The sequence below is a fragment of the Panulirus ornatus genome, chromosome 31, assembly GCF_036320965.1.
Source record: "Panulirus ornatus isolate Po-2019 chromosome 31, ASM3632096v1, whole genome shotgun sequence".
In the NCBI taxonomy this organism is placed as follows: domain Eukaryota; kingdom Metazoa; phylum Arthropoda; class Malacostraca; order Decapoda; family Palinuridae; genus Panulirus; species Panulirus ornatus.
In genome coordinates this window covers 7531208-7545000 of record NC_092254.1, presented here as the reverse complement: position 1 = coordinate 7545000, position 13793 = coordinate 7531208, and the positions used below count along the sequence as shown (strand labels likewise).

At 44.1% G+C, this 13793-nt stretch overlaps 1 protein-coding gene across 2 annotated transcripts in view; it reads right to left on the bottom strand.

Annotated features, from left to right (window-relative positions):
• The window catches only part of LOC139758798 (steroid hormone receptor ERR1-like), a 301766-nt gene extending 294929 nt beyond the window's left edge, over window positions 1-6837 (bottom strand). For both annotated transcript variants that reach the window (XM_071680612.1, XM_071680613.1), the window contains exon 1: window positions 5453-6837. The gene's annotated coding sequence lies outside the window, so the exon portion shown is untranslated. The remainder of the gene's footprint in view (window positions 1-5452) is intronic.
• Window positions 6838-13793: the final 6956 nt, after the last annotated feature.

The window sequence follows — 13793 nt, the reverse complement described above, 5'->3', positions numbered from 1 at the left end:
CTCTCTCTCTCTCTCTCTCTCTCTCTCTCTCTCTCTCTCTCTCTCTCTTTTTACTGCCCTGACTTGCCACTGTTCACACCGATCTACTTCTGAGAGCCAGCAACCCCACACACACTCTAGTGGCTTCTTGACAGTGATACACTGTATGCTACCAGGTTTGAACTGACATTGTTCTAATGTGTCTGCTAATGTAAACTGAGGCTAATTGGTTACCCAGGTCTGTATTGGTTTACTATTGTGACCTGAAGCCACACACTCGGGCCAACAGGTGTGACCTGACCTCTCACCCCTTAATCTGTTAACTGAAATTTTAGGATGCTGTTGCTCTCCTCCTGTTTGATAACCCCTTCGTAGACCATCAGGTCTCTTACGTAGGTTTACCATCTCCTCCTGTATACATAGACCATTAGGTCATCTGTTGTCTGGCTTTCCCATGTTCCATTTACGCTGCCAGTCCTCCTCCTCCTCTCTTGTCTACTGTCTCTACTCCTGCCCCTCCTCTCCCTCTCTTGTTTTCTGTCTCCATCCCTGTCCCTCCTCTCCCTCTCTTGTCTTCTGTCTCTACTCCTGTCCCTTGTCACGCTCTCTTATCTTCTGTCTCCTCCCCTGTCCCTCGTCAGTGTACAATATCCCTTGGTGAGTTTCACGGGCGGGACACTTCCCCTCCGACGTTGATTACACCACGCGACTGACGCCGCGCCCTTCTGTGGTCTGTTGTTATAAACCGTTACCTTTTACGTGATTGACTCCTTGAGCACAACGGCACGACGACCTACCGCTCTTGAGCACGACGGACGACCTTTGGGTGTCATGGCCAGGCCTCCTCCGTCGACGTAAAGCGACGTCCCACGTCAGACCCGAAGGCCAGCACCGCCGTGCTCAAGGGCCGAACCGTCGTGCACGAGAGGCTGGCGAGTTCCACACTCCACACCTCCCGCACCTTACGTCAGAATCCGACCGGGTTCCTGCCTGGCTGATGCAACGTACTTCCCGCCACTTCCACACCCCCGACTCCGGTGCTTGTGCGTCGAGTTCCTCTCTCTCGTCGTTGCGACTGTTGCATAACACTTGTCTAGACGCAGGATCGTTGCTGACCACCGGTGCTGCGGCACACACACACACACACACACACACACACGTCACTAAAGCTGGAAAACCCACCCTCCCAAACCCCTCCTAAAAAAACAAAACAAAAAAAAAACGAGCGTGTTGCTCCTTTCTGATGAACAGTAAATTCGATGTTGGAAAACAGTGCTGTCTTTGTCCGAGGGAGTGGACACGTTACTCAGTGTTACTGGTGGAATAAGCAGGGATTTTTCCCGTAATAATGGTGGGCAGAATGTTGCTGTGCTCAGTAGTGAGGTAAGAGGATTTCCTATAACAATAGAGGATGGCATTTACTGGTGATGTAAGAGGATTTCTTATAATAATAGGGGTAGGAAAGTCACTGGTGATGTAGGTGGATATCTTATAATAATAATAGGGGTAGGAAAGTCACTGGTGATGTAGGTGGATATCTTATAATAATAATAGGGGTAGGAAAGTCACTGGTGATGTAGGTGGATATCTTATAATAATAATAGGGGTAGGAAAGTCACTGGTGATGTAGGTGGATATCTTATAATAATATGGGGAGGAAAGTCACTGGTGATGTAGTTGGATTTCTTATAATAATAGGGGGAGGAAAGTCACTGGTGATGTAGGTGGATTTCTTATAATAATAGGGGGAGGAAAGTCACTGGTGATGTAGTTGGATTTCTTATAATAATAGGGGGAGGAAAGTCACTGGTGATGTAGGTGGATTTCTTATAATAATAGGGGGAGGAGCGTTACTGATGATGTAGGTGGATTTCATATAATAATAGGGGGAGGAGCGTTACTGATGATGTGGATGGATTTCTTATAATAATAGGGGGAAGAAAGTTACTGATGATGTAGGTGGATTTCTTATAATAATAGGGGGAGAAAAGTCACTGGTGATGTAGTTGGAATTCTTATAATAATAGGGGGAGGAGCGTTACAGGTGATGTAGTTGGATATCTTATAATAATATGGGGAGGAAAGTCACTGGTGATGTAGTTGGATTTCTTATAATAATAGGGGTAGGAAAGTTACTGGTGATGTAGGTGGATTTCTTATAATAATAGGGGGAGGAACGGTCACTGGTGATGTAGGTGGATATCTTATAATAATAGGGGGAGTAATGTTATTAGGGGGTAAGAGGATTTCATATAATAATAGGGGGAGGAAAGTCACTGGTGATGTAGGTGGATATCTTATAATAATAGGGGGAGTAATGTTATTAGGGGGTAAGAGGATTTCATATAATAATAGGGGGAGGAGTGTTTTTAGGGATAAGAGGATTTTTTTATATAATAAGGGGGGAGGAATGTTACGGGGGGAGGGGGTAAGGGGATTTTTTGTTATAATAATATGGAGAGTAATGGTACTGTTTAGGGGGGAGGGGGTAAGTGTAATTTATATATAATAGGAGTAATGTTACTTGTGGTATAGTAAGATTTCTTATGATGATATTGGTTGGAATGTCACCATCGTCTCTGGTGGAGCTCACCATGGTCACTGGTGGTGGAGCTCACCATGGTCACTGGTGGTGGAGCTCACCTTGGTCACTGGTTGGTGGAGCCCACCATGGTCACTTGTTGGTGGAGTTCTAGAGTTCCATTGGGTCAGGTCGCTGGGATACTGATGATGTTGGGACGTTGATGTCAGAGCGGAGGCCAGAATACTGTTGTGTTTGATAATTACTTGTAGGTAAAGGGTTGAGGATTATGATCCCATAATGAGAGAGGGGAGTAATTAGGTTAATTTTTTTCTAATTAGTGTCGGAAAGTAATATCATTGCTGTAGTCGGTAAAGACGCAAGATCGATGCCATGGATTGAAGGGGGATTTTCAAGGCATTGCTGTAGTCTGTGTGGAAATTTGAACGTTGGTGTGGCTCTTACGGGTCTTGATGTGGTCAAAGGGTTGACAAGAATGTTGCTCAGGGCACAAGACGTTGTTATGATTAGAGCTAGGCTGCAACGTTTGATGTGATTAAAGCGGCGGATCCTGAGGTTAGAGAGGCATTAACGTTTGTTGGAGTAAAAGGGGGCAGCAACGTTTGCTGTAGTCAGATGGGCAGCAACGTTTGCTGTAGCTAGAGGGGCAGCAACGTTTGCTGTGGTTAAAGGGGCAGCACCGTTTGCTTTGCTTGGAGGGTCCACGAAGTTTTGCTGTGGTTAGAGGGCCAACAGCGTTTGCTTTGGTTTGAGTGGAGGGAACATTTGCTGTGATTTGAGGGGGAGGGAGGGGATGAACGTTTGGTTAGAGGGGCCGAAACATTTGCTATGGTTAGAGGGGCAGCTACGTCCTCGGGTTAGAAGGGGCAGCTACGTCCTCGGGTTGGAAGGGGGGTGGGGGTAGCAACATTTGCCATGGTTAGATGGCCAACAACATCCAACATTTACAGTCTTTAGTGGAAGCATAATGTTTTGTGGTTGTGGGAAAGTCTCATATGCTGTGACTATAGGAAAGCAACGTTTGCTGTGGCTATAGGGCCAGAAACATTTGCTCTAATAACGTTTACTGTCGTGTGAGAACAGTAACATTTGCCGTGGTTAGAGGGCCAGAAGTATTTGTTGTTGCGATTAAAGGTGCGCAAGCATTGGCTGTGGTTAGAGGGGGGCACCAACATTATTCGTGGCTAGAGGGGGCAGTAGCACATGTGCTGTGGTCAGAGGGGAAACGAACGAAAGTGTACCACAGTAAGGACTGCATATGCAAGGAAGTTCGTCGTGGCGTGTCGTCGTGATCGTAATGTCATCCATGACGGGAGAGGTGGTAGGGTAACACTCTCACTGACCCGTGCTGTTATATAGAGTAGCATCATGGACATGTAATACGGGTACGAATTAAGCAACGTTACATGGAGACCGAGGCGGTGGCTCTCACCGCCGCCACCCACCACCACCACCACCACCGGGTTATGTAACAGGAGGCCAGGAACTGCTCGCCTTAAAACCCTAGCCGCTACCGCAGCGTACCCTGTACTAATTTCACTTTTTTTTTTTTTTCTCTCGGCAGTTTTCTCGTACACGTAAGAAAGTTAATCATAACACTGGCCCCCCAAGACGTACAGGTTTTTCGTCCATAGGTCACCCTCTTTTGGTGGTTGTTGTGGTGGTTGTTGTGGTGGGGGTGGGGGGATTTCAGTTACCTACCCCTTCATTACAGAGGCGAAGTCTCCATTCTAGCGAGGGTGACACCCCCTGATCTTCAGTGCTTTCACGTGTATCAGATTCGCCGCCGTAAGTGATGGGTGGAGGTACGAAGGCTGCAGCATGTGAAGGCCTCCCTCCACTGCAGCCTCCAAGAACCTAGCTTAAAGGGAAGTTTACAACCTCCTTTGAGCACGACCGCTGCCCCGACCCATAAACACGACGGCGTGATGGTGCCATCACCCATGACCACCACCGTACGACCAATGGGTATGGTGGTTTGCTTCTTTGACCTGACCTGGTTAAGGGTAAGGTCAAAGGCCAGGCCATCAACCCCCCCCCCCCTGGGCCGTCCCGTTCCTGCTCAAGGATAGTATCGTCGTACTAAAGGGGTTAAATTTTTTTTCTTTTTTACACTAGTAGGATGAACAACGTACACTTTTATTTCTCCTTTAAACTACTACGGCCATAAATAGAGTTCGTACTCCGTCCTGAGGTTTAACTTGTCCTTGGAATATATTCCAACAACACACTGTTGTAAGACTGGGAGCATTAACACAATCGGGAGGCGCACATCTCAGCAAGGCACGGGGTTCCTTGAAGCACGAAGTTCAAGCAAACGCACTCCCCTGACTCCGTTTTGACGTAACACACTCGCAGCACGGTCAGTCCAGCAACGTAAGGGCAACGCACTCGTTTCGGCATCATACACACACTCGCACTCGCTGCCCATTCAGTCCAGCAACGTAAGTGCAACGCACTCGCTTCGGGCATCATAATCAGCGACACATTGGAACACACTCACCCCAGCGACACATTCTAATGTACAAACACACTCAGGATCACTGACGATGTACAGTAACACCATCTCCAGAGACGCACTCAGGTTAGCAACACACAACTCCCACAGTTAAGTGTTCCAAAAATAGCCCGCAGTCACGAGAATTTTGTCTTTTTTTCACTAGATATTTAGTTCCACGATGTAATCGCTTAATACATCTAAAAACCGTCATCATTGGTAACTTTACAGAGGATCTGTCACGGGAGGAGAGCTAACTAGTGGGGATGATCGGGTTTGTTGTCAATAAGAGAAATATATATAGACATATCTGGTTGGAGCTGCGTGTTTATATGTGCGTGCGTCTGTTAATGCTCAATGAATCATGGTTAGGATCCCTCCCTCATGTAGACAGAGGTTAGGCTTTGAGGGGGGAAGAGTGAGGAAACACCTACCTGGGATGCCTTATTGTGGCCAACCTCGTCCTGCCCTGGGTATCCCCGATGCGAAGTTCCTCTTGCTTATCCTGGCCTGTTTGTGCGGTCTTCTCAACACATATGTACTGCGACTGCCACTTTTACACTACACTTTCACTGATTCCCGACACTTTTGCCACTTATTTCACACCGGCAGGGGCGACATGTTTGACGAGTAACATCATCCAACGGGACGAAAACAAACACAAGCTGGCCACAGATTTCAAGGTCGAGGTCCTCCTATCCAGTACATAACGGGAGTTAGTGACCTAGCTCGACACCAGTTGGCCTCACACTGCCACAGCCGTGGCCCCTTAAGGCTACCTCCCACTCCTCTCTTACCACCACACTTCCCTGACAGCTCCTGGCTGTCATCTGCACGTACAGGGGCGATGTTTTACGAGATCTGAAGAAATAATTTAGCACGCAGTTACATAAGGAGTCGGAGGGACAGTGAACTTTAGCTAAATGTCGTGTGCCAGGCAGCGCGGCGTGCCCAAGCACAAGTATTGATCGTGCAGGACAGCCGAGGCCCTCGGCCCTCTACCGGTCGACCAGCTGATGGTGATATATACGCTACTTCCTGAACATGATGTAACAAGTTAGTTGGTTCATATGCCCCGGCAAAGATGGTGTCATGATTGGAGGAGGAGACTCCGGGATCCTGCATGCGCCTCCTGCCGTCTTAGTGCTACACACCCGACTCTGCACCGCTCGCCGCCATGATCACACAAACCTTCAGCCCCCAGCAGCAATCATATAATCACAAGTGCCACTGTTTATAGTTTCTTGGTGCATGACCAACTTTTATTATAGTAATCTTGTGGATTTGGATGTATTGCCATGATTCGTCGTGTATCAAATGGTCGTCACTTCAGTTACAAGGAAAGTTGTTACGGACTTTAGCACACGTCATCAAGTGATTATTTTTTTTTTCCCCTCCCACGTAGCCTACGTCGTGGGAGTTTACCACGGTGAATGTCTCTCAAGAGCAGTTGTAGAATGCCGTGGCTAAGGATGAAGAAGGGCTGGAGGCGAAGCCTGGGTAGTTATGAAGCAGAAAGTAGGTGAGGCGGTATTGACACCAACCAGCTCGGGGTCTGGAGGCGGGCAAGAGCGTTACGAAACCACCACCCTCGTTCAGCTCGCTTGAAATAGACGCTCCTTCCATACAAAGATCCTAGCTTGCTCTCACAAGCCTACCTCTTTCCCCAAGGGTTTCTAGTGTTGATACTGAGGGAACTATGATGATGTTTTCACCCTTTTTTAGGGATATGTTTTCTTCCCTATGGCTCATCCCTTTAACGTGACCTACAAATCCGCTCCTAAAATATCGCTGCATTTTAAACTAGACGGCTATTCTTTGCCAAATAAAAATACATTTTTACTCCCCAAGAGTTTCTTTTGTCCCTGGCTCTCGGGTGTCATTTCTTGAGTCATCAAAGCAGTTTGGAATAGACAGATGGCATTAAAGACATAAAACTTTGTGTGGGGGAGGGGAAAGTGATAAATGGTCATCATTAATGGTGTAAATGGGAAACCATTCTTTTTGGAAATATAATGTTTATGTTGAGTTAGATTTTTTTTCAATTACTTAAACAATACTCGTAAGTGCATTGTTTTATCATGTTGGATGAATACTTTACGTGTTTTACGATAAAAAAAAAATTGCATACATGAATTAACACTAACAGCCTGAATTGCGTCCAGTATTTAGATCCTTAATGAAAGCAGAAATGAGTAAAAAGAAATAAGCACATAGAAATGCCCTCTCTTATATGAACTGTAATAGAAAGTCATCACGGCATCTTAAGAAAGATATATTTTTCAAAAGATTCCTATATTTTTTATGCTACTTTGGCTTAAAAGTTTTTTCTCATCGGTGATACATCTTCCGGCAGCATTCATCACCTTAATCAGGATCCCCACGTTACGTAAAGTGTGATAGTATTAAAAGCCACTTGTCTAATGAGAAAGCCCTCCCTCCCTCCCTCCACCTACTACCGTGGACGCCTGCGTCAGCGTCGGTGTGATCATTATCGGTTTTGTTGTCGCTACTGTGACATCGACAACTTTGTGGGCTGCAGCAGCAGGAGGAAAACCATGCCAGGCGTCTACTGCATTCAGACTTATTGTGCTTTGTTACTGTGTATGGGGGATGTGTTGGATTACACCTGTTTTGACCTTGACCTTAGTTTTAGGCCGCTTAGGTCAGTGGTTATATATATATATATCGGATAGGGTAAATGATATCAGCGATCAGAATATTTTATTCTCTTATGTTGTAGTTATAAAAGAATTACTGTGTTCACATTCAGTGCCCCGTTATGCAGGATTAGAATTGACATTAGCAGCTGTGTTGTAGATAACGTTCAATGATAAAATGTTCTTATCATTATACGACAGTGACAACTGATACGGTGTGTTCTCGTAAAACTATATCCATAACTCCACCGTTTCCGAGAAGCGAATTTTTACTTGTATGAAATGCAATGGACTTTCCCGTGTCTTGTATCTTGAAATCTCACTTGAGTCGATCGCCCCTCCCCCCACTTTTTTTTTTTCCTATAAGCAAGAGATGACTAGTGTATTTCCGTTGTAATGAAGTAGAGAGTTCCAGCTCGTCTCCCTCCTTCCACACCGGCTAAAGTTAGATGCCGCATTCACTGGTGATTTCGGACACACACTGATTATATTCTCCCAATAATTCCAAACCTTTTAACTTCACTTACATGTTCTCTGTTCGTTGTCAGAATCCCGAATGTGGGTGTTGCGTGCTACAAGTTAGTTCAGTGTTCGGCTTTGGCCACGACTAAGCAAGAGTTCTAAAATCGTATTTTCTTTGAGCATTGTCCACACTCTGAGGATGCTTGTATACCTGTACTAGATATACAGACGGAAAAGAAATTACCCACAGCCAGTGACCCTAGGAAGTGGGCGATATTTTACATCGTAATGGCATCTAACCTAACCAGGTCATTGTTCTGAACGTATGCAGTGCAATTCATGGTGTGAGGTTTCAGTTGAGCATATTGCTTTAGTTAAAGCATTAAGTGGATTTCCTTTTTTACCAGGAAAGAAAGTCTGAGATGTGCGAGGTGTGTTGAGATATTTTATGATTTGTTTGTGAAGTTTTAGTTAACTACATAAATCGTTGTCCCGTGTTGTACAGAGGAATAATTGCAGTCATAATGTTTTTAACGTTTCTATCGCCGTAAATTTCTCCCAAATAGAGATGATACTTTGTGACGTTACGACAGTCTTGAGTGAAGTTTAGAATAATGCATGATCTCGGTTTGCATGTTCACTGGGCGTAGTTGTATACCAGTATAGTATGTTAAGATGATAGGACGCACTATCTCCTCCTGTGCTTACAACAGAATCGACGGACTTTGATATGAGTGTAGATGCCCTTTGTTTTGGTGTTATCTTTTTTTTTTCTTTTAGGAGTCTGTTGTACAGTACCAGTCAATGAAATTGTTCTGCTTCGTAGGTATTCGTTATTCAGTACTTAAGGACATTGTGAAGACAGCTTGGGGCCATGCTTAGAACCTTCATTACTATATTATGGATGAGTCGTTCAAGAACAGGAACATTATTTATTAGATGCGGTTGTTTCAGAAAATATATTTATACTGTAACTCAAAAACAAATGACTGTTTAGTGCTACGTCATAGTGGAAGGTTTACGTAATAACAGGCGTTATATTTCGTTTTTGTTTTAATGACGGCGCTTTTACAACTTAAATCCTAACCAAGTTGGCCCTTACGTAACGTCAACTTGGTCAACCGACCTAACTTGGATTAACTAGATTTACCCAAAGAGACCCATCTATAAGATCGCTCAACCACTTAACCTAACCTTCGTTCACTTCACAAAAATTCAGCCATATGAAAAAGACCATGAGACAGTAGAGCTGCGAAGCTTCGAGGCCTAGGTATAAGTAAACACATCAAACCGGGCCACCTGTGAGTTACCAACGGCCACATCATAATTAATTTATGACGCAGTAGCTTGCCAAGTATTACGTGGTCTGGCAAATTTGTGGCTCACACTGTCAACCGGCTCTCGGAAGCAAACATCAAAGTGATACCTATAGAAGAGGAAAAGTGGACCAACCCTGTGGCGTGCGGCAAGTGAATGGATTATGTTGCGAAAATAGCTCTAGAGAGTTGATAAAGCGGACTGCTTTAGATGTGACACTTTTTTTTTTAAGTAAATATGTAGAGCTAGAACCGCCCGAGACGCGAGAGCAGTGCTCCATTACCCGAGAAATCAAACCTTTGTAAAAGAATGTAAAAAGTAACTGTCTGAAAAAAAAAAACCATTTACGGCATTATAACAGGATTCCCAGGTTTTGAGAGGCAGACTTAAATATTTGTGTAAAAAAGAGGTTTCCAAGATAGGTCAGATGTTACTGTAATACTAGATATGTTCGTTGTATTAAGAAGTGGAATGACAGATGCATCAAAAACGATAGGAAAGTTGCGAGGGGGTGTTAAAAGAAATGGCAGTAATTGGGTTTCGCAGGCGTTGAATTAAACCTAATTAGGTTATTCCATCTACCCCACTGTTCAGGGTTATTAAGAGAACGAGAGAGAATGAAACAAATCTGAAGGAAGCGGAGGAATTCAGTAACCGGGACCATGGAGGGAAACTTGACCGCCACCGTAATGCTGGATCGCTGCTCAACCGTCGCGAATCCTCCCTGTCCAGAGGCGGCAGTACGTTCGTGTTAGGTGGTTATCTACTTGTATATGTGATTACGGAGAGAGTTTTACGCACCTGCTGCCTTGTCTCTTAACCTTGTATATATGTATCGTGTTTACTCTCTCTACACACACACACACACACACACACACATCCCAACCAAAGCCAAGTACTTATTTATCGACTAGCCCCAAAGGGATGATGATCAGCTGGTTTGGTGGTGGGCCGGCTGCGCTCCCAGGATTCGAAGCCCATAGGGGCCCCATACATGAACCGTGGTCAGCGACGCTAACCACTGAATTAGGGAAGACCGAGTATGTTTGTGTGGAGGGAGGTGTGGTAATAATTAGAGGGTGTGCTCAAGGTTTTTACGTGTGTTTGACGATACTTTAACATCCCGCCGACTTTTCTATATGAAAACACGAGAAAAATACATTTTTACTTAAATTCTCGAGTAATTTGGGTCATCTTTTTTTTCAGTGTTTTTCAGTAAATATCACTATTTCGAGATGTATCATCTAAATGCGTGATAAATCGATGAAAATTTAGCTAGCTGGAGGGGGAACTACATCGGTGTTTGCCCTAATCCTCTGAAAAGTTGTGAAACAAGCATCATATTTTCCTTGTTACTTGTTTATTCCCCGAAGCATTGGATGCACTTTTAAGATATGCCTGTCAGAAAAGGCTCCATGGTCAAGTCATCTCTCTTGGATAAAATTTCATTTACGCAATGCAGTACTGTAGTAAATAACAACAAAGCAAATTATGGAATAAATCTTGCTTTTCAAGGGCAAAGTACGTGGGGGCTACACTTGAATGGCTTCTGATGGCGTTTCACTGGAGGCTTGTTGTAGTTGCTGAGTAATGTTGTACGGTTTCCAGTGAGCTGGTGGAGTGTTACTTAGCCACTGACCTGCGTTGCCACTCCCTATTTCGGTGAAGCTCACATTGGTAAAAGTATTCTTTGTAAATAATTGATTCTCGTAGTTCCCAAGTGATCGATCAAGACGGGGTTGCGCTGCTCTTGTTGCCACGCGGGCTGAACTAGGCTTTGCCACCGACTGGACTAGGCTATGTTGCCTACCTTGGTTGGTGATAGAATCAGTGTAATGGAAACGCGACTCACACAGTTTCTCTGTTTTTTCATGTTCTGTTTCATATAGTTCATTGAATGCTTCTATTTTTTAATGGGAAGGGGGGTGGTTCGCTCGCGTCTTATTAACTCTTATTTGGCAAGAGATGGGAGTGTCTTGTACCATCACGCGTTGCTTTGCTGCCAGCGAGCGGGAGGAAATGGCCAAATGCTGTTCGTTGAGCAGAACCATGTCCGGCACCTGACCAGAGAACGGGGAAGTATCAGCAGGAGGATTGTTATTGTGACCGAAGGTTCGGAAGGCTTTTAGGAACGACGAAACTTTTTGTATGTGCTCACCAACTTTTTCCTGATCATATGTGTAGCTGCTTTTTTTTTTCTTGGTTTTAATGATTGGATCTTCCCATGAAATTGATACAAATGTTGCATTTTTATACGTTATAGCATTCATAATTATAGAGCTTTGTCGTACATAAAACTGGGCATTTTTTCCCCTATCTTTTTGTGGTTTTACTTGCAGTCAAGTCAAACGAATGACCTAGCTGGATCCTAGGTAGCTTAAATGTAGGACCAACAAGGGTGCTTGATAAAGGCGACTCGGGCTCTGTATACAATTAGGTCCTTCGGGGGCATAGGATACTAACTCGCCTGTTATTTCTAAACATGTACAGAGGGACAGTAAGGAGGCTTTTAATGGCGGCGTTATCATTTTCATTCTTTTTAATGTTTATAGCTAGACAGTACGTGCATCAAATTCAGAGCGAGCAAACCCAAGAGATGTTTCCAGGTTGGCTTCAGTATCTTTTGCCGTGGGGTATATATTTGTCACTCACATGAATACTGGCCCTTGATGTAAAACTTATTTTTCCAATGAAGAATTTTTGTCATGTTTTCTTGAAAGCCAGTTTGATAGAAAGACTCTTTAAGTCGAGCATTCTGTAAATTTTCAGAAATGTTGGCTGCACTGCAGTTACAGTATAAAATGCTGGTCAGTCTGAAAATTCCAGTGTTCAGTTGTTAGTGAAATTCTCTTAATGGCGCAATTATCCGAGGTGTTTTAATCAAAGATAAACTTTAGACTGCAAGGCAATTGGACTTGATGGCACCGATAGTCTAGCAACGCTTGCACAAAACATGAAGTTTTTAGGTACTCGATATATATACCCAGCAGCCTATGCGGAAAACCTTACGTAGAAAAAGCCATCAGTATATTGTGGGTTGTATGATATTGAGTTTTTATTTTGTATCAGTTTACTTACATTTTATGTAAAGTAATTCTGTAATCTTTTATGTAAAGATGATTTTTTAAGTAGCAGAATACATTTTTTTTTCCCCGTCGAAGCTAATTACAGACTCAAGTGGGAGTGAAGTTTCAGGTGCATTAACCCCAGCTGGAAAGCCCTTCCTGCCGTCCACACTATTTTTAAACATAATCTGAACATCTTGAAAGTTATCTTTTGTTCTCTAGACCTATATATTTGTCTCCTCTTGTCACTGGGGCACATATGGCTTTTGTGATGTTTCTTAACATTTTTCTCGAGAATTCATACTAATTCGTTTTCTGTTATCTATTTCCAGGATGAAGGTAAGTAAGTTCAGGGAATTAATCTTCAGCCTGACCTCTGACATCAGTCACTCAGGTAAGTGCTGCATGTGCCTCGTCTTCTTTTCTCGCTCTTCCCTTCTGTCTCCATCATATGATATCTGGTCATTTGTTTTGTACATGACTGAATTTAGCACCTGTCCCAACATATACAAGCAGTACACTCCTTTAGACCTCTGGAGGAGTGAGGTGTATGAACGTAACTCCCACCTGTAGCTTTTAAACGCCCCCGGACGCACTTTGGTAAATGATAGAACTAGCGGTTATTACCCAGGCCTGCTTCTCCCAGCAGCAGTTATACCCAACGCACGTTTGCGCCCTAACTCTCCGCTTACCACACACCCCGCCCACACGTCACTCTCCTGCAGTTGCAGAGGATGAACGCCAAAACGAGTTGTGGCCTTATCACTCCTACAGAATCGTATTACAAAAAAAAAAAAAAAGTTGAAGGTCATAGAGCTGACAAATAACGAGCCTCAAGCAGGCCATTGGAAATAATTACCCTCATTAGCGTCGTAGTATGTTCTGGAATAGGGAAGATATTTTTCACTCGAGGATTAATGTGGCACACTTTGGTTAGACCATCCCGTCCATCACATGTATGTTCTGTGCCGTGACGTGTAGCCCCTCGGTCTTTTAACTTAGGAGCCATTAGGTCAGAGTTCAGGGTTTTGATGTATTTTCTGATGCCAGTTTTTTTTTTTCTTTCGAGGGTGACGGGGGTTGGCACCCTTGGTCATCATATGATCCTTCTCAGAGGTCGTGTTTTCTGCCTTTTTTTTTATCGCCTTATGGCTCCTTACCCGCCTAAGCCTTTTACTATTCCTTTTTTTTTTTTTTTACATCTTCTTGCAACTCATTATCTTATATCTCCTCTGCCATCTCCTCTCTTTCTCCTCTTCCATCTGAGCTTC